The 21660-nt window shown below is 37.5% G+C and overlaps 1 pseudogene across 1 annotated transcript; it reads left to right on the forward strand.

The window, feature by feature from the left end:
- The first annotated feature begins 20385 nt into the window (after nucleotides 1–20385).
- Nucleotides 20386–21631, forward strand: LOC306647679 (riboflavin kinase-like; annotated as a pseudogene). Its single transcript has one exon. The product of its transcript is annotated as a riboflavin kinase-like (transcript).
- Nucleotides 21632–21660: the final 29 nt, after the last annotated feature.

Consider the following 21660-nt stretch of genomic DNA (forward strand, 5'->3'; position numbering starts at 1 on the left):
GTGGGGGGAAGGGAAAAAATAACAGAATGAATCAAACAACATTACCCTATGTAAATTTATGATTACACAAATGGTATGCCTTTACGCCATGTACAAACAGAGAAACAACATGTATCCCATTTGTTTACAATAAAAAAAAAAAAAAGACAAGAACCAGCACAGTGATTTTGATAGGGAAGCTTAAGGGAGCTAGTCACAGTGACCTACAGTTTTCATGAATTGCTCTTCTAGTATTGTTTTCCAGAAAAGAGGAGCCAGAGTGTGCTGGGGTGCCACCCCTTGGGGATTTTCCTTTCCAGCTCTATCCAGGACAAGGGAATCTGCTGAAGACTAACATCCTGCAGTATACTGCAGAACATCAGGGTGGTGCTGTCCTTGTTTGGCCTCACCAGGAATCATGACCACATGGGCACCCTGATCGAGCTGCAGGCAATTAGCTCCCACCATGTCTAGAGGGTGGGGGAGAAACAGAGGGATACAGAAAGGTGAGTGGGTCAGCCAGCTTATCACCATCCCCAGTGGCATTGTCCTCCAAACCTGCTCCTCAAGCTCTGTTCTCACCTGAGATGTGTCTGAGTCAGGACATTGGCCTAGAGTCCTACCAGCCTCAGGGAATGCTGGCTGTTGACAGTTCCATGCTTGGGAGCATTCAGTACTTCTCATTGTGTTAGGTGATGACTGAATTTGAAAACAAAAATTACACCAATTGTAGTGGGATGCCCCATTTCTGAAATGGTCAAACAAAATAGTGCTGGAACCTGGAATCTTTGACATCTAATTGGACATGGGTGGCTGCTGTGATCTGTAATGTGGAGAGGAAGGAGTCAATCACTCAGCATGTGGTATGGGTTCCAGAGAGTATAAGCAAGCCAACAGAGGTGTTCTCCACTCAAATCATTGCCAGACCCACCTCCTTTGCTGCTGTCTTACAAATAGGCTGCACTCAGAAATGTTCTAGGTAGGGGTATTCAAGGGCCCCTTTAATTCTCTTTTAGATGTAGAAATGTCTAGTCAAACTGTCTTCACATAATGGATCATAAGCATAACCTATCTATGGCCTGTCTAGCAAAAGGCACTTTGTGATAATGCTAGGCATTCTTTTGACAGTCCCTGGAGGATGTAGACTACAGTCCAGTGTCACAGACACTGGAAAAATGATATTACAAAAAACTGAAATGGGGAAAACAAAAGTGCCTAATAATGGCGTGATGAGCCCATATTAAAATGACATAATACAATTTTGAACATGAATTTTAAATAGTAAATAAAAGAGTGATAGACATACTGAAGATGAAAAGCAGATATTACTGTTTTACCAAAATTCCATATACTTCTTTTCTAGTAATTTCTTATATCCACCAAAAACATGCCACATACCTAATGTCTCTGATTTCATCCTTCCAATGTCAGTTTTTTCAAATAGGGGTTCTTTTGTCATTCCTTATCCTACAAAGAAAAGACAATTTCAAGGATCCAGATAAACATGAGCACACCAGATCCTTCACCCTATTCTACAGAGCACTTCTTCATCACACCCATCAAAGTTTACAATTCCTATAAAACGCTTCATTAATATTGAGAATGCACCTCAAATTATAAATGGAAACCCAGTTTAAAATACATCTCTTGAATGATATCAGCAGAAGTTAAAATATGTATTCAGCATACAATTCTTTAATAAAATAATACCTGTTCCAATGCAAAGCACAAACAACTGACAGACTGCAATATACTCCAGTACCACCAGGTACATCCTCGGTTGGCCTGAGCAGGCATGATGACCTGCTTGGTCACCCTGATCCAGCTGAAGATAATTCCCTCCCACAAGATCTACTGGACTTGGGAGAGACAGAGGGGTATGGACTTGTACAGGGCTCAGTTGACTTATCACCACCCCCTGTGGTATTGCTCTCTGAACTTGCTCCTCCAGGTTTGTTCTCACCTGGGATATTGCCAAGTCAGGGTACTGACCTAGGGCTGTACCAGTCATATGGAACAATGGCTGTTGACAGCTCAAGGCAGGGAGTAATTGTCTGTGGTTTAGGTATTGATTGAATTTGGAAACATTACACAAACTCTAGTGTGATGACACTCCTTTTGTGGAATGCCTAAACAGGAGAGAGCTGGAACCTGAAATGTTTGAATTCTAAGTGGAGGTGGGTGACTGTTGTGATCCCTAAAGAGCAGAGGAGGGAGTCAATCATTCAGCATTTGGGATGGAGTCCAGGAAAGAGCTAGCAAGCTAGGAGAGGTGTTTTGTGCTTACTCCACCTGCCAATTTTGAATGGAAGTGAATAAATTAGATTTCAAAGGATATGACTTCTGCAAATAATTACACTAGAATGTATCTTGACAAAATGCACACAGCCAAGTGGAGGTACTGGATCTTGCTGCTATCTTAGGTATGAGGGAATCTGAGGAAGGTGGGTATTGATGGCAAAGCCAGTTTCCCTAATTTAGGTAATGATTAAGAAACTTAGCCCAGACCATGTCTATAAATGTAAATATCAAATTAACGAGGTAATGGTTAACATATCCTGTGTTCAGAAGCACGATATTTGCTGTTAGAAAAAACTTACCAAAAAAAAAAAAAAAAAAAAAAAAAAAACAACAAAAACCAACCTCATGCAATTTTTAAAGTTCTAGGTGTTATGTGGCAGCAAATTATCTCAAGATTTACTATAGTGTGATTAGTTGCAGAAAGTCATATACATTGAATTCTAATTTATTCACTTTCATTAAAATTTTTTCTACCCTTGCATTGATCCTTCCCCAAAAAATATCTAATTTGTTTACCAGTGTTCCTGTGACTATACAGCAGAAGATTTAAGAACTACAATATTTAAAGTGGAAGGGGAAGGCATCCAGCATGTTGAGTTTGAAAGGCACAGAGGTTCCAGGCTTTGGTAGGAGAATGCACAATTTTTCTCTTAATAGGTGTTTCTCAGCCTTGGGAAACATGGATATCAAAGAGTGGATTCCCTGACATCCAGTCTTTGCTGCAGATACCACCTGATATCCAGAATGGTGAAATGACATCACAATGAAATTGTGGTTCCCATGACAATCAAAGATGCTTCTTGATCCTGCCAGCTTCTGACCAAGATACAAGAAGATCGCCAGCTCAGATGTGATGGTAAGAGAGAAGACAAAGGAAGCAAGTCCCAGTTGCCTGAATTTTTTTACGAGGTGCAATCCTAACATCGTCACCCAGGAGCAGAGGAGCCAGGGTGTGCTGGGGACTAGACCCTGTGGGCCTTTGATCCAACCAACTCCATCCAGGACAAGGGACCCCACTGAAGACAGACAGTCCACAGTATATTCCATGTCTGCAGGCTATGACTGTTCTCCTTTGATCCCTGTGATCCAGCTGCAGGCAATTACCCACTTCCAGTTCTAGTGGGTCAGAGAAAGACAGATGGGTGTGGGATAGTATATGGCTCACCCAGCTGAATACCATTCCCAAAGGCATTGTCATCTGAACCTGATCCTTCTGCTCTGGCCTCAACCAGTATTTTTCCAAGTCAGGAAACTAACCAAGGACCCTACAAGCCACACAGAATGATGCCTATTTATTGCTCAGTGCAGGGGATAATGCAGCATATCTGGATGATTTATGATTTAGGTAATAATTGAATTGGAAAACAACACTACAACTCTGGTGGAATTCCACTCCTTTCCTGGAATGCCCAAACAGCAGAGAGTTGAAAATTGGGAAGTTTGACTCTAAGTGGAGGTGGATGACTGCAATGATCCATAATGAAAGGAGGAAGTCAATCAGCAAGCTAGTAGAGGTGTTCTGAGCTCACTCCACACCCAGGGCCCCACCTCCTTTGCTAGCGCCTTAAAACTAGACATCACTTACTCATTTTCTTGGTATGAGTTTCCATAGGACTCTTCAACTTGTATTCAGATGCAGAAATATCTGACCAATCTGTTTTCACATAACAGTTTATCCTCTTGACCTGACTACTGTCTGTCACAAGACCCTCTGTGACAATGACAAAGGTCCTTTGACAAGCCCCTGAAGGATTCAGACTACATGTCAGTGTTACAGACACTAGCACAACAATACTTCAAAACAGTGAAATTGGAGACTGAAAAAAATTACTGATGCTGTGAGTAGCATAGTTTAAAATGTTATAATACAATTTTGAAACCTGCATCAAGTTGAAAGGGAGGAATGGTAACCATGTTCAAAGCTGGATGTCCAAAAAGGAAAGATTAAGGGACATTTTGGGGGCACTCAATGAAGTAGGGTGCTGGAGATGAACACCAACTTCAGTGAAGAACCACTAAATAAAATTGTCGAGGTTAATGATCTCCAGAAAAGTTCCAGGACATTTCTTCAACATCAAAATACTATAGAAATGGAACAAGATATACTTGCCAGGTTATTCTGTAAGCTAAAATAATTCCTGACAATATTGAACTTGCCCTTGCAAATTCCTGGCTCTCTCCTGTTGTCTGCAAGCTACACATTATTAGACATATGCTGATTTTGCTTTTCTGGCACATGACTTATGAGGAAAGTCTTTTCTTACACCACAGCACCTACACAGAAGCACTGAAATCTAACAAAGTACACATTTGAAAATGCAGCACTGAACCAAGGCTGTCAAAATACAAAGTGCTCCACAACATCAGAAATTTGAACAGAAGCTTCTCTGCTAAATTACAAAATTGAATATCCGATATGGGAGAAACCTGAATTTTAAAAACAGAAAATTTTAAAGAAAAACTAAAGGTGTGATAGGACTTATAGAGAAGGAAAAGCAGATACTTAAACATTTCCAAAACTCAAGATTTTTTTTTCTTGTAATTGCTTATATCCACCACAAACATACCACATAACTAATGTGTCTGATATCTTTATTTCAATGTGAGGTCTTTCAAATAGGGGTTCTTGTGTCATTCCTTATCCTACAAAGCACAGTTAAATAATTTTCAGAAGGACGATAATGATGATCACACCATGTTCTTCAAACAATTCTACAGAGCATCTCTTCATAACATCCATCAAAATTAACAAAAGTGTATAAAATGTTTCAGTAGTATTAATACTGAACCTCCAATGATACAGGACAACCAGGTTTTAAATACCACCTGTGTCTCCCAACTTATATCAGGAGAAGCTAATATATGTATTCAGCTGTAATTCATATTATTTTATTAAAATAATATCTATCACAATTCAAAGCACAACAGACTGAGATAATGAAGGGCCAAGGGATGCTCTCTTTTTTATTCTCCTCTCAGTTTTCCAGGTGACATTGAGGTTAACTTGAAAAATTCCCAGCTGTAGAAATCCAGCTGTAGAAATTATTTGCAGGGAATCTGGGTGTGTGCTTCAAAAGGGTACTACTTTGAAAAGAATACTGCAGTTGACATTTCGAATTTTATGCCATTAAAACCTGATGATCATTTTCTTCTTTAAGAACTTGTTGATTAAATACCCATGTCAGAATGTTCATGAGAATGATACACCCTATCAGTTCCTGAGAGTTGTCTCATCTACAGGAATACATACTTTCAGGAAATCCATTTTACTGCGGAAGCACTGCTGACTCCAATGCTGAAAATCCTCTTTGAAATGAGCTTCCAATTAAAACTGATACTTTTCCAACTGTGTTCTATTCACTAGATTTAACAGAGGAGCAAATGTAGAGAAATATGAGGGTTGGCATTATCTTCAGAGGCTCTGTAAGACAAGTAGGTGGATCCTTCTCATTTTCAGGCATTTAATTTAATTTAATTTGGAGGCATTTAATTTTCCAATACAAAGTGACTTACTAAATCAATTTGATCAATACATACATATATATATATTCTTTGTATTTAAAATGTCAATTTCCTTGATGGTTAGTTGATAAAGAGTATCTGTCACTGTCTGTGCACAATAGTTATGTCTTCATTGGAGACATGTCTTTTGGGATCATTTGGTGGTTTTGTTTGTTTAATTTTGGAACCAAGTCTTAGACTCAGGGTGCTTAAACACTAAGCCACATTCCCAGTCCTTTTTATTTTTTTATTTTGAGAAATGGTCTCAACACTTTGGTTACATTCTCACTAATCTTATAAGGATGGCTTTGGGCCTGTGATCCTCATGGCACAGCCTCCTGTAGCACTGGGATAGCAATCAAGAGCTACTGTGCCTAGTATCTTCACTGATTTTTAATTAGGGATTAATTATTATAGACTTCTAGGGTTATGTATGTATTTTGTATATTTTGCTCTTCTCAGTTGATGTTCAAGAAATTTCTGCCCTTATGTCAGTTGAACTTCTTCTCTGTTCATGCTTTACTTCGCTGCGCAGAAACTTTTGTTTTAATAAAATTTCAATTATTTATGATTTTGTCCCCAGTCCTTTTCATGTCATAGCCAAGAAAACATTCCTAAAGAAATGTTGTGAAGGCTTTCTGTTTTGCACTTTGTATTTTTCTCAAAAGTTTATTATTAGATAGAAACATAACCACTTCACCTGATTATGGGTTACAGCATGATATTTTGGTACATGCAACACTGTGTGGTGATCGAATCAGAGTGCCATCATATTTGTCATCTTAGGAGGATGAGGAGAGTTTGTAAGTGGGGCTCCAATATTTTCTTCTAGGAATTTTATACATTCCAATCTCATATTTACAATTTTAATTATTTTTGTGTTGATGCTTTTGTATGGTGTAAGATAAGGTTCACATTTATTTCTTCCCCACATGGATATGCAGTGTCCTCATCACTATTTCATTAACAAGCTATCCTTTCTCTATTGGATATTAGTGGACCCCTTGTTAACGAGGAACTGACAGAATATATCTGGGTTTATCCATGTTCTCTTTAATGTGCATTGGTCTGCATGCTCTCTTCTATTTCAGAGCAAAATGTTTTAATTCCTGTAGCTTTGCAATATATTTTGTAATTATGAAGTGTGATGATTTTATCTTTTCTGTGTTTCAAGTCTGCTTTGGCTGATCAGAGTCTGTCCAGTACATTTACACTACTATACCTGTAATCACAGATCAGGTGATTTTTACAGAATACAAATATATTTTAGTTAGTATTCTGGAGACTAGGACTTCCAAAACCATGACCCCATTGTCCAGTTATAAAGAAAACATGTAACAATTAAAATTAACAAGGATATCAAGACAGAGGATGTGGGAAAAAAGATATACTCATACATTGGTGGTGGGACTGCAAATTGGTGCAACCACTGTGGCAAGCAGTATGGATATTCCTTAGAAAACTTGGAATGACTCTATTATGTGACCTAGTTAACACATGCAGTTTTATACCAAAAGAAATTCAAATCTGCACAATTTTATATGATAGCCTATTAGCATGTTTCAATCTACATAGGATGTAAAAATTAAGCAAACTATCATAAAAAAACTTATGAATCAAAAATTTAAGAAGTGAATAATATTCTAAAAAGTTAGGTTGGACTCTTTTCCCAAAACGAACAACAAATAGAAATTCAGAGATAAAAGGAATCTTTTAATTAATACATCATGAATTTTGAATTGAAATATATGGCCCAAATTTTTGAAGATATAGATAAATAACAAATTGGAAAAACTAGAGATGTTTTGATACATTTCAAATTTCTGATACATGTGGAATTGATTCATAGTGACAAAAATTATCAAGGAAATACAAAGGATTCGGAATTTTCTTTTAAGTTGGAAATTTTCCATAAAATTATCTTTATTTTATGAGTTGAGGTCAGAAGTTAAGAACCCTCTGAGAATCACTGTGCATGTCTGAGAATGCACTAACCACTGACTGGAAGAAGTGAAACCTATGTCAGTAGGACTAAGTATGATTCCCAAATGGGAGTTCTGATGTGTGTTGGAGGTGCCTTGTGGAGCCAGAGAAAAAAATCTCAATGGAGTCTCCCAATTGAGCTTAGAACCCTCTAACTGTAAGAGTGCTCTAGTTCTACAGAGTTCTGTCAACAGGAGCCATGAAAGTAGACCTTGGGGAAACAAAGCAGTGGGCAAAAATGTCAATTGTTTTCTCTAACTATACTCTGTAAAGCGTTGAGACATTTATACAGCAATGTACAGTTGACAAACCAAGGCACATTGCTTACACAACTTCACCAATATGTGTGAACTTTTTAGACACAAAAGAACATTAATGCAACTTATGTGGCATGATATAAAATTCTAACAAATATGTTTGGACCCCCTAGGTTTGGAATTTTGAAGAAAATTTAGAATATATTCCTCATGTGCCATAGTGTTTTGTGTTTTGTTTATGTGGTGAGTTTGGATGATTGCTGAAGTTCAAAAATAAGGCACATTTGATTCTATTATTTTCAAAAATCTCAGATTCAGTTTCTCTCCACAGTGCACATTGTAGAGTGACCCAAAACCATATACAGACAGCAGAGGTCACAGAATTTGAACACAACTTCTCTGCCTCTTCAGTAGAAAAAATACATTACAAAGGTATGGGATAGAGAGAGATGGGGCTCTATTTCTCCATATATATGTATAAATATGTGATATATTATTATATATGTTGTGTGTATATAATATTTTATATTTTTATATACCTACATAATTCAGTAAATATATTTTAAATATAAATACATATTTAGTTCATTAACAAAAATATATGTTTATAAATATCAATATAAATACTTTTTCTTGTGGAGATTCAAGATGGTGGAATAGAGGGAGGCTGCGTTCCTTGTCACTCCATAACTAGAGCATATCTACACGTTTTTTGTGCAAACTGCTCACTGTCAGGCATCTATCATCCACCATTTGCCTGTCTCTCGCATGTCCATCGCCTGCCTTACACCTGCTTATCACCCAATGCAGGAGGTTCACCTCCCAATCCTCTGACAACAGTCAGTAAACTGATTGCTGACCACCAGTGGAGCACCAGCTGCCTGCTGTTGCCTGGGAGTTCACTGTTACAGTACCTGCAGGTTTGATTACACGTGGCTGCCGCCATTTTGAGACAACAGTCAGGCCCAATAGGACCCCTGGCAAGACTGACTTTAGCCCCGTCTTCAGGATCCCTCAGCCTGACCGATCACTCCCTGCCTCTGGGGCCCTTACATTGACTAACTGCTCCCTGCCGCCAGGACCCCCAGTCCAACTGACTGCACCCTATCACCGGGACCCCAGACCGACTGATTGCACCCGGCCTCCAGGATCCCACAACCACACCAAACACACTGGACCTCTAGGAGCTCTGCCTGATCAATGGCACCCTGCCTCCAGGACCTCCTGCTGACCACGGCCACACCCTGAGCTGCAGCTCCCCACTTGCCAACACATTTGGAAGCCAGAATGGCCATCTTGGATAATCCTGGAAGCTGTAGCTCCAATCTTTAGGTGGGGCAAATCCCACCCTGAGATGTCTGCTGGAGGCCTGAAGCTCATTGTCAGGAACCTCTCATGCATCAGGCTACTGAAGACTGGGAGGTTTCATTACTATATGACTGCTATACTGTAGATTTTCTTTTTCTCCTTATTGAAAAAATTTGTGTTTATTTCTTTACTTTTCTTGCTCTTTTTTCCTTTTGTTTACCTGTTCCCACAGAGTCGCTTTCTCCCTTTTTTGCATGCTAACATCCAATTTCTTTTGATTACACTCTCACCCTTTCTATTATCTAGAACTTCTGTATATTCTTTTCTTGTCCCATTAACAGCCACAGTCTACATCCCTCTGCATCCTCTTTGTCCTTCATTTGAAACTACAGACCTTATTGCAAATCTGTTTTACTGAAGATAATATTTGAATGCCTTCTGTTTATTATGACAACATTGTTATTGTCTTCATAGTGGCTACTTGGTCTATGATTGCATAGTGTCTGAATTGGGCACTGCTAATATTGATCTCCCCTTAAAGAAAGGGTTTTGGAAACCTATAGGGCCACTATAAGCCTATAGGGGGAAATCTGCAATACCCCAGATCTGCACTGCTAGAGGGGAAGATACATGAACAACATGAAAAAACAAGGGAAGAAAATGATCCAAACAAATTAGATTCTATATTAATAGAATCCAATGACAGTAGGTTAGAAGGAATGTCAGGAAAGGACTTCAGATCATACATGATTAAGATGATTAACGAGGCAAAGAATGAGATAAGAGAGCAAATGCAGGCAATGAATGACAATATCAATAGGCTGGAAGAGCAACTGCAGGTAGCAAGATATCATTTCAAGAAAGAGATACTGATTCTCAAAAAAAAAAAAAAAAAAAAAAAAAAAAAAAAAAAAAAACCAAATGGAAATACTTGAAATGAAAGAAACAATAAACCAAGTAAAAAAATCAATGGAAAGCATCACCAAAATACTAGACCACCTGGAAGACAGAACCTCAGACAATGAAGACAAAATATTTAATCTTGAAAATATAGGTGCCCAAACAGAGAAGATGGTAAGAAATCATGAACAGAATCTCCAGGAACTATGGGACATCATGAAAAGTCCAAATTTAAAAATTATTGGTTGTTGATTGCTTATAGATCTTCTTCTGTGAAGTGTCTATTCATTTCCTTAGCCCATTTGTCGACTGGATTATTTGCATTCTTGGTGTAGAGCTTTTTGAGTTCTTTATAGATTCTGGAGATTAGTGCTCTATCTGAAGTACGATTGGCAAAGATTTTCTCCCACTCTGTAGGCTCTTTCTTTGCATTGCTGATAGTTTCCTTTGCTGAAAGAAAGCTTTTTAGTTTGAATCTATCCCTGTTATTGATTCTTGCTTTTCTTTCTTGTGCTATGGGAGTCCTGTTAAGGAAGTCTGATTCTAAGCCAACATGTTGAAGATCTGGACCTACTTTTTCTTCTATAATTTGCAGGGTTTCTGGTCTGATTCCGAGGTCCTTAATCCATTTTGAGTTTAGTTTCATGCATGGTGAGAGATATGGGTTTAGTTTCATTCTGTTGCATATGGATTTCCAATTCTCCCAGCACCATTTGTTGAAGAGGCTATCTTTTCTCCACTGCATATTTTTGGCCCCTTTGTCTAGTATGAGAAAATTGTATTTATTTGGGTTTGTGTCCATGTCCTCTATTCTGTACCATTGATCTACCTTTCTATTTTGGTACCAATACCATGCCGTTTTTGTTACTGTCGCTTTGTAGTAGAGTTGAAGATCTGGTATTGTGATACCCCCTGTTTCACTCTTCCTGCTAAGGATTGCTTTCTCTATTCTGGGTTTCATATTCTTCCAGATGAATTTCATAATTGCTTGCTCTATTTCTGTATGGTACGTCATTGGGATTTTAATTGGAATTGCATTGAATCTGTATAGTACTTTAGGTAGTATGGCCATTTTGACAATATTAATTCTTCCTATCCAAGAACATGGGAGATCTTTCCATCTTCTAAGGTTCTCTCTAATTTCATTATTTAGTGTACTGTAGTTCTCATTGTAGAGATCTTTCACCTCTTTTGTGAGATTGATTCCCAAGTATTTTATTTTTTTTGAGGCTATTGTGAATGGGGTAGTTTTCCTGATTATTCTTTCCAAAGATTCATCACTTCTACAAGCAATCAACAATCATATGGAAAAATGTTCAACATCTCTAGTAATAAGAGAAATGCAAATCAAAACCACCCTAAGATTCCATCTCACCCCAATTAGAATGCGATTATCAAGAATACAAAGAACAACAGGTGTTGGCGAGGATGTGGGGAGAAAGGTACACTCATACATTGGGGCTGCAAATTAGTGCAGCCACTCTGGAAAGCAGTGTGGAGATTCCTTAGAAAACTTGGTATGGAACCACCATTTGACCCAGCTATCCCACTCCTTGGCCTATACCCAAAGGACTTAAAATCAGCATACTACAGAGATACAGCCACATCAATGTTCATAGCTGCTCAATTCACAATAGCCACATTGTGGAACCAACCTAGATGTCCTTCAATTGATGAATGGATAAAGAAACTGTGGTATATATATACCATGGCATATAACTCAGCCATAAAGAATGATAAAATTATGGCATTTGCAGGCAAATGGATGAAATTGGAGAACATCATGCTAAGTGAGATAGGCCAATCTCAAAAAACCAAAGGATGAATGATATCACTAATAAGAGGAGGAGGACACATAAAGGGGGGAGGGAGGGGTTAGTGTTAAGGTTAGAGTTAGGGTTAGGGAGGGGGGCAAGAATGGAGGAAGGAAGTACTGTATAGAGGGTAAAGAGGGGTGGGAGGGTTGGGGGGAAGGGAAAAAATAACAGAATGAATCAAACAACATTACCCTATGTAAATTTATGATTACACAAATGGTATGCCTTTACACCATGTACAAACAGAGAAACAACATGTATCCCATTTGTTTACAATAAAACAAAATAAAATAAAATAAAAGTTATTGGGATTGAGGAAGGCACAGAGATACAAACCAAAGGAATGAACAACCTATTCAAGGATATAATATCAGAAAATTTCGCAAGTGAAGAATGAAATGGAAAATCAAATACAACAGCCTTATAGAAAACCAAAGGCACAAAATCACAACAGGTCCACACCAAGGCAAATTATAATGAAAATGCATAACATTCAAAATAAAGATAGGATTTTGAAGGTCATGAGAAAAAAGCATCAGATTACATATAGGGGGAGACAATATGGATAGAAGCAGACTTCTCAACCCAGACTCTAAAAGCTAGAAGGGCCTGGAACAACATATTTCAAGCTCTGAAAGAATATGGTTGCCAACCAAGAATCCTATGCCCAGCAAAACTAACCTTCTGATTTGAAGAGGAAATAAAATCCTTCCATGATAAACATAAGTTAAAAGAAGTTGCACATAGAAAGCCTGTGCTAAAGAATGTTCTCAACAAAATATTCCATGAGGAAATGAAAAACAACAATGTAGGTCAGCAAAGGGAGGAAATACCTTAGAGAAAAACCACTCAAAGGAGAAACCAAGCCAAATTAAAACCAAAAATCAGCCAAATGACTGGGAATAGAAATAATATCTCAATAATAACCCTGAAAGTTAATGGCCTAAACTCATCAATCAAAAGACATAGACTGGCAGAATGGATTAAAAAGAAAGACTCAACAATATCCTGCCTGCAAGAGACTCATCTCATAGAAATAGACATCCACAGACTATAGGTCAAAGGATGGGAAAAAACCTACCATGCACATGGACTCAGTAAAAAAGTGGGGGTTTCAATCCTTATGTCAGATAAAGTGGACTTCAAGCCAAGTTAGTCATAAGGGATAAAGAAGGACATTTCATACTGCTTAAGAAACCATAAATCAGGAAGACATAAGAATAGTAAATATTTATGCCCCAAATAATGGTGCATCCCCGTATATCAAACAAATCCTTCTCAATTTCAGGAATTGCATAGACCACAACATAATAATTCTGGGTGACTTTAATGCACTGCTGTCACTACTAGATAGATCTTCCAAACAAAAACCAAACAAAGAAACCATAGAACTCAATAACACAATCAATAACCTAGACTTAATAGATATATATAGAATATTCCATCCATCAACGAGTAGATTCACTTTCTTCTCAGCAGCACATGGAACCTTCTCAAAAATAGACCATATGTTATGCCACAAAGCAGCCCTTAGAAAATGCAAAAAACTGAGATACCACCTTGTGTTCTATCAGATCATAATGGACTGAGAGTAGAAATCAATGACAAAATAAAAAACAGAAATTACTCCAATACCTGGAGACTAAATATTATGTTATTGAATGAAACATGGATAACAGAAAACATCAGGGAGGAGATAATATAATTCTTAGAGGTCAATGAGAATGATGATACAACATATCAAAATCTCTGGGACACTATGAAAGTGGTACTAGGAGGAAAATTCATTGCATGGAGCGCATTCCAGAAAAGAATGAAAAGTCAACAACTAAATGACCTAACATTACAGCTCAAAGCTCTAGAGAAAGAAGAACAGAATAACAACAAAAGTAGTAGAAGACAGGAAATAATTAAAATCAGAATTGAAATCAATGAAATTGAAATAAAAGAAACAATTCAAAAAATTGACAAAACAAAAAGTTGGTTCTTTGAGAAAGTAAACAAAATAGACAATCCCTTAGTCACATTAACAAAGAGAAGGAGAGAGAAAACTCAAATTACTAAAATTCATGATGAAAAAGGAAATATCACAACAGACACCACTGAGATACATAACATAATGAGAAGCTACTTTGAAAATCTGTATTCCCACAAAATAGAAAGTACTGAAGACATTGACAAATTGCTAGAGACAAATGCTCCTCCCAAACTGAACCAGGAGGACATACACAATTTAAACAGATCAATATTAAGCAATGAAATACAAGAAGCCATTAAAAACCTACCATCCAAGAAAAGCCCAGGACCAGATGGATTCTCAGCTGAGTTCTACAGGACCTTCAAAGAAGTACTCATTCCAATACTTCTCAAAGTATCCAAGGAAATAGAAAAGGAGGGTACCCTACCAAACTCATTCTATGAAGCAAATATCACCCTCATACCCAAACTAGGCAAAGACACATCAAGGAAGGAAAATTTTACACCAATATCCATGATGAATATAGATGCAAAGATCCTTAACAAAATATTGGCAAACTGTATCCAAAAACATATTAAGAAAATTGTGCACCATGATCAAGTGGGGTTCATCCCTGGAATACAAGGATAGTTTAACATCCATAAATCAATAAACGTAATCAATCATGTCAATAGACTTAAGGATAAGAATCATGTGGTCATTTTGATTGACACAGAAAAAGTGTTTGACAAAATACAACACCCCTTCATGCTCAAAACACTAGAGAAAATAGGGATAGTAGGAACATACCTGAACATTGTAAAGGCTATTCAGGTTAAGCCCATGGCCAACATCATTCCTAATGGAGAAAACCTGAAACCATTCCCTTTAAAAATGGGAACAAGACTGGGATGTCCTCTTTCACCACTTCTATTCAACATTGTCCTCAAAACTCTAGCCAGAGTAATTAGGCAGACTAAAGAAATTAAAGGGTACGAATAGGAAAAGAGGAACTAAGCTGTCACTATTTGCTGATGACATGATTCTATATTTAGAGGATCCAAAAAACTCCTCCAGAAAACTTGTAGACCTCGTCAATGAATTCAGCAAAATAGCAGGCTATAAAATCAACATACATAAATCTAAAGCATTTTTATACGCAAGCGAGGAAACAGCTGAAAGGTAAATGAGGTAAACAACTCCATTTGCAATAGCCTCGAAAGAAATAAAATACTTGGGAATCAATCTAACCAAAGAGGTAAAAGATCTCTACAATGAAAACTACAAAACATTGAAGATAGAAATTGAGGAAGACCTTAGAAGATGGAAAATCTCCCATTTTCTTGGATAGGCAGAATTAATGACCATACTACCAAAAGTGCTATACAGATTCAATGCAATTCCAATTAAAATCCAAAAAAAAAAAAATGATGTACCTTACAGAAATAGAGCAAGCAATGATGAAATTCATCTGGAAGAATAAGAAACACAGAATAGCTAAAGCAATCCTTAGCAGGAAGAATGAAACAGGGGATATCGCAATACCAGACCTTCAACTATACTACAAAGTAATAGTCATAAAAACGGCATGGTATTGGCACCAAAATAGACAGGTAGATCAATGATACAGAATAGAGGACAGGGACACAAACCCAAATAAATTCAATTTTCTCATACTAGACAAAGGTGCCAAAAATATGCAATGGAGAAAAGATAGCCTCTTCAACATGGGTGCTGGGAAAACTGGAAATCCATATGCAGCAGAATGAAACTAAACCCCTATCTCTCACCCTGCACAAAAATCAACTTACAGTGGATCAAGGACCTCAGAATCAGACCAGAGACCCTGCATCTTATAGGAGAAAATGTAGGTCCAAATCTTCAACTTGTTGGCTTAGGATCAGACTTCCTTAACAAGACTCTTATAGCACAAGAAATAAAAGCAAGAATCAAAAATTGGGATAGATTCAAACTAAAGAGCTTTCTCTCAGCAAAGCAAATGATCAGCAATGTGAAAGGAGAGCCTACAGAGTTGAAGAAAATCTTTGCCACTCATACTTCAGATAGAGCACTAATTTCCAGAATATATAAAGAACTCAAAAAATTCTACACCAAGAATACAAATAATCCAAACAACAAATGGGCTAAGGATATGAACAGATGCTTCACAGAAGAAGATCTACAAGCAATCAACAAACATATGAAAAAATGTTCACCATCTTTAGTAATAAGAGAAATGCAAATCAAAACTACCCTAAGATTCCATCTCACCCCAATTAGAATGGCGATTATCAAGAATACAATCAATGATAGGTTTTGGAGAGGATGTGAGGAAAAAGGTACACTCATACATTGCTGGTGGGGCTGCAAATTAGTGCAGTTACTCTGGAAAGCAGTGTGGAGATTCCTTAGAAAACTTGGAATGGAACCACCATTTGACCGAGCTATCCCACTCCTTGGCCTATACCCAAAGGACTTAAAATCAGCATACTACAGAGATACAACATCAATGTTCATGGCTTCTCAATTCACAATAGCCAGATTGTGGAACCAACCTAGATGCCCTTCAATTGATGAATGCATAAAGTGACTGTGGTGTATATATATATATACAATGTAATATTACTCAGGTATAAAGAATAATAAAATTATGGCATTTGCAGCAAATGGATGAAATGGAGATTATCATGCCAAGTGAGATAATCCAATCTCAAAAAAACAAAGAAGATTGATCTCACTGATAAGTAGATGATGACACATAATGGGGGTGGGAAGGGGGCAAGAATGGAGGAAGGAGGGGCTGCATAGAGGGAAATGAGGGGTGGGAGGGGTGAGGGTGAATTAAAAAATAACAGAATGAATCAAACATCATTACCCTATGTAAATGTATGCTTACGCAAATGGTATGCTGTTATACATGTACAAAGAGTAACAACATGTATCCCATTTTTTACAAAAAAAGATGAAAAAAAATAAATACTTTTTTAATTGAAAAAAATAATTGTTATTTTGATTAGTAATGGATTGAAACTGTATATTGATTTTTGTACAATGGCTATTTTGACAACATTAATTTTGTTTCTTCATGACAACAGGAGATCTTACTATCCCTGTTTTCTCAAGTTTCTTTCTTACGTCTTTGATTGTTTGACTGCAGTTTTGTTTCACCTCCTGCATTATATTTATTAGTTCTGTCTGATATGTATGTTTTTTTCAAACATACTTCATGGCTTACTTCCAGAAGTCTTTGTAGCTACTCAAGCAAAACCTGCATTGATAGGCATTTGCAGATCACCCTAAACTTTCCATGTGAATACTATTTATTAGAGGCATATACTCTATTACACTGAGAAGCATATATTATCTAAGTAACTACTATCAAGAATGACAACTTACTGCACCTAGGTCGGTGCCATCACTGGTTGGTCACAGTCACGGAGCAAGCTGGTGGGTGAGTCAGGTCGCTTGCATCATGGAGGTAACAGGCAGGCACCCAACCCACCTGCCTGCATGACCTGAGTAACCTCTTTGGCCTGAGAGGTCTCCAAGTCCAGTGCAGCCAATATCACTGGCATAGGTTTTATGTCTGATTACCCATTTTGACCTGAGTATAATAAATGAGTTTCTTAGTCTTTATGATGTGAGTAGTTGCTATTACATCATTTCTATTACATAGAAATTAATGATTAAGTAACTTCTACTGCCCACACACATCCTAGGACATGATTGGAATAGTTGAACTGAGTAGCCTATATGACCTTTGAACCCAATGACTCTATAGTCTTTAAACCTGAGTAGATACATGACCTGTAGGACCTCTATCATCTATGTAACTTCTATGACCTGTTTAACCCTATGACCCAAATAGCCTCTAAACCTATGTAGCCACTGTAGCCTGAGTCTATTTTTATATCATGAATAGTCTAAATAAATTAGAATCCTTTGTGACCTGCAGTAGCCTTAGTATATTTTTTAATCTCTAAACATTCATGCTGTTTATCACCCAAGTAACTGTTATAACTTTGTAGCCTTTATTGTCCGAGTACATACACTAAATTATTTGCCAAACCTGTATGGCTTTAGTAACCTTATCATAGCCCCTATGTCCTGCCTAACCTTTATGTCCTACATATTCTCCATCACTTTATTAACTCAATGACTATGACCTGAATAGCATCTGTTGCTTGCATTCACACTGTTACCCAAGTAGTTTCTATGTCACACTCTACTGAATGACCTGCATAGGCTCTAACACCTGAACAAGTTCTATGAACTTTGCCTTTTCTGTAACTGGCATGGTGATTGTGGCCTGAGAAGCCATTTTGATCTAAATATCCTCCAGGATCCATGTAGCTTCTAAGATCAACAATCCCTATGACTCACATAGCACTTGTGACCTAAAAAAACTGTATTATCTTTGTTTATCCTTTGTGTCTTGAGTATACTGTATGGACTGAATTGCTTCTATGACTAGTATAACCTGTAAGAATTTGAAGCCTATAAACCTGCTCTTGCCTGCAGAACCTCCATGATTTTTAGAGACTATGACCAGATTAACCTGTATAGTCAGGAAGCCACTGTCACCTCTATCGCATATATGGTCTGGGTAGTCTAAATTAACTCTGCATACTTTGATCTCAGTAGCCAAATTAAGTAAAATTTGTGGTCAGAATAGACACTAAGTTTTGTGTATCCTAAAAGGTGTTAGTTTCTGTGACCTGTGTAGCCTCAATGACTTGAGAATCATAAATAACCTAGATAGTTTGTAATTCTTGTGAAGTCCCTATGACCCAAGTAGGCTTAATGATCTGAGTTATCTGTTGAACCTGTGGATTCTACAATTATTAGTTCTATATCCTGTGAAGTCTGTGTAAACTGAGTATCTGCTCTCATCTGGGTAGAATTTATTGAGTGTATAGCCTAAATTACCTAAATATTCCCTATAATTTTAGTAGTCACTATGAATTTAGTGCTTCTCTGTGTTGAGTAGCCCCTATAACCATACACCCTCTATCATCTAGGTAGCCTGGAAGATCAATGTAGCCTTTATACCCAAAATAGCCTATATTTTCTGCCTAGCCTGTGTGGATTTATTAGACTAAATGACCTTACTAATTTCAATGAACATGTAGCCTCTATGACCTGTGTAGAATCTATGTTCTGAGTAAATTCTAGGTCCAGTCTAGACTGTAATACCTGAGTAATCTCTATGACTTTGTGCCAATTTATCCTCCATAAACATCATAGACATTATCTTGTGCGTATGTCTTATGTCCCAAGGTGCCTAGATGACCTGAAAAGACACTATGACCTCAGTAGGTCTATGGCCTGTGTAGTTTTTATGCCCAAATAACCCAAATGTTCTTAGTAGCCTCTATGAAAATTGAAAGCTCCATTATCAGTATACTTTTTATTCCCTGCATTGTGTCTATGATCTCTGCAACATATTTGGTCTCAAAAGTCTAAATAAACTTAGTATCTCTGATGTCCTACATGGGTCCAATGCCATGAATTGATTCTACAACCTGAATTACTACTATTTTGTGCAAAACCTTTATGTCCTTTTTTAGCTTCTATGATCTGCGTATCATCTAAACCCTGATTAACCTCAATTATCTGTACAATTACATCAATAAATTTCAGGTATGTAAACCAAAACAATAGCATATGTATGTTTTCATGTAAGATGAGCTTCACTTGTAGGGATCCATTTAAGTTTACTCCCAAATTTTATGTCGGGCTAGGGTATGGGTTAGAGAACAAATAAGTATATCAGGGTACACGAATAGAATATATGCATAAAACATCAAGGAAAACATGAATTTCCATTTATTGCCATGGGGATTGTACTAATGATAGTCAGACAAATACATGGTATTACATATGATGCATGTGTGATTAAATGATTCATATACATATATCTGTATATGGTAATTAAACAGGTAAATATTATGTTGTAAGCCAAACACCTGTCAACGATCAGCTAACTTTATGGTTTCATTTAAAATTAGCTTCAGGTGGAGACATAAGTTTAGGGTTGATAACAAATTTTGGGTGGGAGTAGGGTTATGATTAGGGATTGTAAAATTTTATAAAGAAACAAGAATATTTATAAGAATATATGCAGAAGGCGGAAGTGTCCTTACGCCGGTCGAGTGAAGACTGGCAGAGACCTCCTCCACTGTCTGGCAGCCCCGCCGCGCTCCCTGCCACAGCCGCGCTTCTGCTGTTGTAGCAGCTCTAGTGGCGGAGACGCGCTTCCTGAGTTGTCCAGCAACTTCTGTTGAGTCAACGGTGTGAGAGACCCGCCGCGGCGTGTCGTTGGCGCCATCCTGTACTCGGCATGCACACCCAGCGGGCATAGCTCTTGCTCTGGCTGGGCTGGTCCGGGGCTCGGAGCACCGTCCCCACGGCGGCCCCGCCAGACGCGCGGACTGGCCTGCAGCCCGCGTCCCCGGAGGACCGCGTCGTGAGAAGCCTGCTGTACTTCTGCCAGGGCGAGTAGTGCGGGGCTTCGGCCACGGCTCCAAGCAGCTGGGCATCCCCACAGCTAATTTTCCTGAACAAGTAGTAGCTAATCTTCCAGCTGACTATCCCCTGGCATTTATTATGGTTGGGCCAATGTTGGAAGTGGAGATGTTCGTAAGATGGTGGTGAGCATAGGATGGAACCCATACTACAAGAATATGAAAAAGTCCATGGAAACTCACATCATCCATACCTTTGAAGAGGACTCTTATGGGGAGATCCTCAGTGTTGCCATTTTTGGCTAGCTCAGACCGGAAAAGAACTTTGATTGATTCTTTAGAGTTATTTATTTCAGCAATTCAAGGTGATATTGAAGAAGCTAAGAAGCGACTAGATTTACCAGAATATTTGAAACTCAAAGATGACAATTTCTTCCAGGTTCCTAAAAGCAAAATAATGAATGGCCACTGATTAAAAAAAAAAAAAATACTTTATTCATTTCACTGTTTGTAATTGTGCAGTCTTGCTTATATTTTAAAAATCGAACATTTTCCTATAGCTGTAAATTAGTTTAAACATTACTGTGTAGTTATCCTATTATGCTTCAATTGTTCAAACCATCATGCTGTCATACTAAAAAGAATCATTTAAAAATCAAGGTTGTTAAAATGAATCACTAGAAAGATAATAAGTGTCTTATAATAGAAATAAAAATTATATAAATCTGATTTGAGATCACTGTAATTCTCATGGTAAAATACAAGTATGTATATAGCATATGTTGCTAAATAGAAGGCTGATAAAAGTAATACATTAAACAGAAGTTTGATAATTTACTATGAACAGAAAGAAAATACAGACTGTAACTGATATTTTGTGCATCCCTGTATAATACAGACATGAACACTTTTGGGAAATTTGTTTTCCTCAATTCTCTTCTGAGGTCAATTTATTCTGTTTCCATTTCTTATGTAGCACTGCCTCAATTTAAATTGACTTGGATCCCTCTGCCTTTGAGTTTTTCTGGAGAGTAAAATGAATGTCATTGGTTCTGTATAATCTGGTTTTTGTGTTCTTTCAAGAGTATATAATTTTGATTTTCAATATCTTTGTCGACACTGGTTCTTTCTTTAAACAATTACCAGCATCAGTTTTTTTTTTTTTTTTCCATTCAGAGTATTCTTAAACT

The sequence above is a fragment of the Sciurus vulgaris genome, assembly GCF_902686455.1.
Source record: "Sciurus vulgaris genome assembly, chromosome: 17".
Classification (NCBI taxonomy): domain Eukaryota; kingdom Metazoa; phylum Chordata; class Mammalia; order Rodentia; family Sciuridae; genus Sciurus; species Sciurus vulgaris.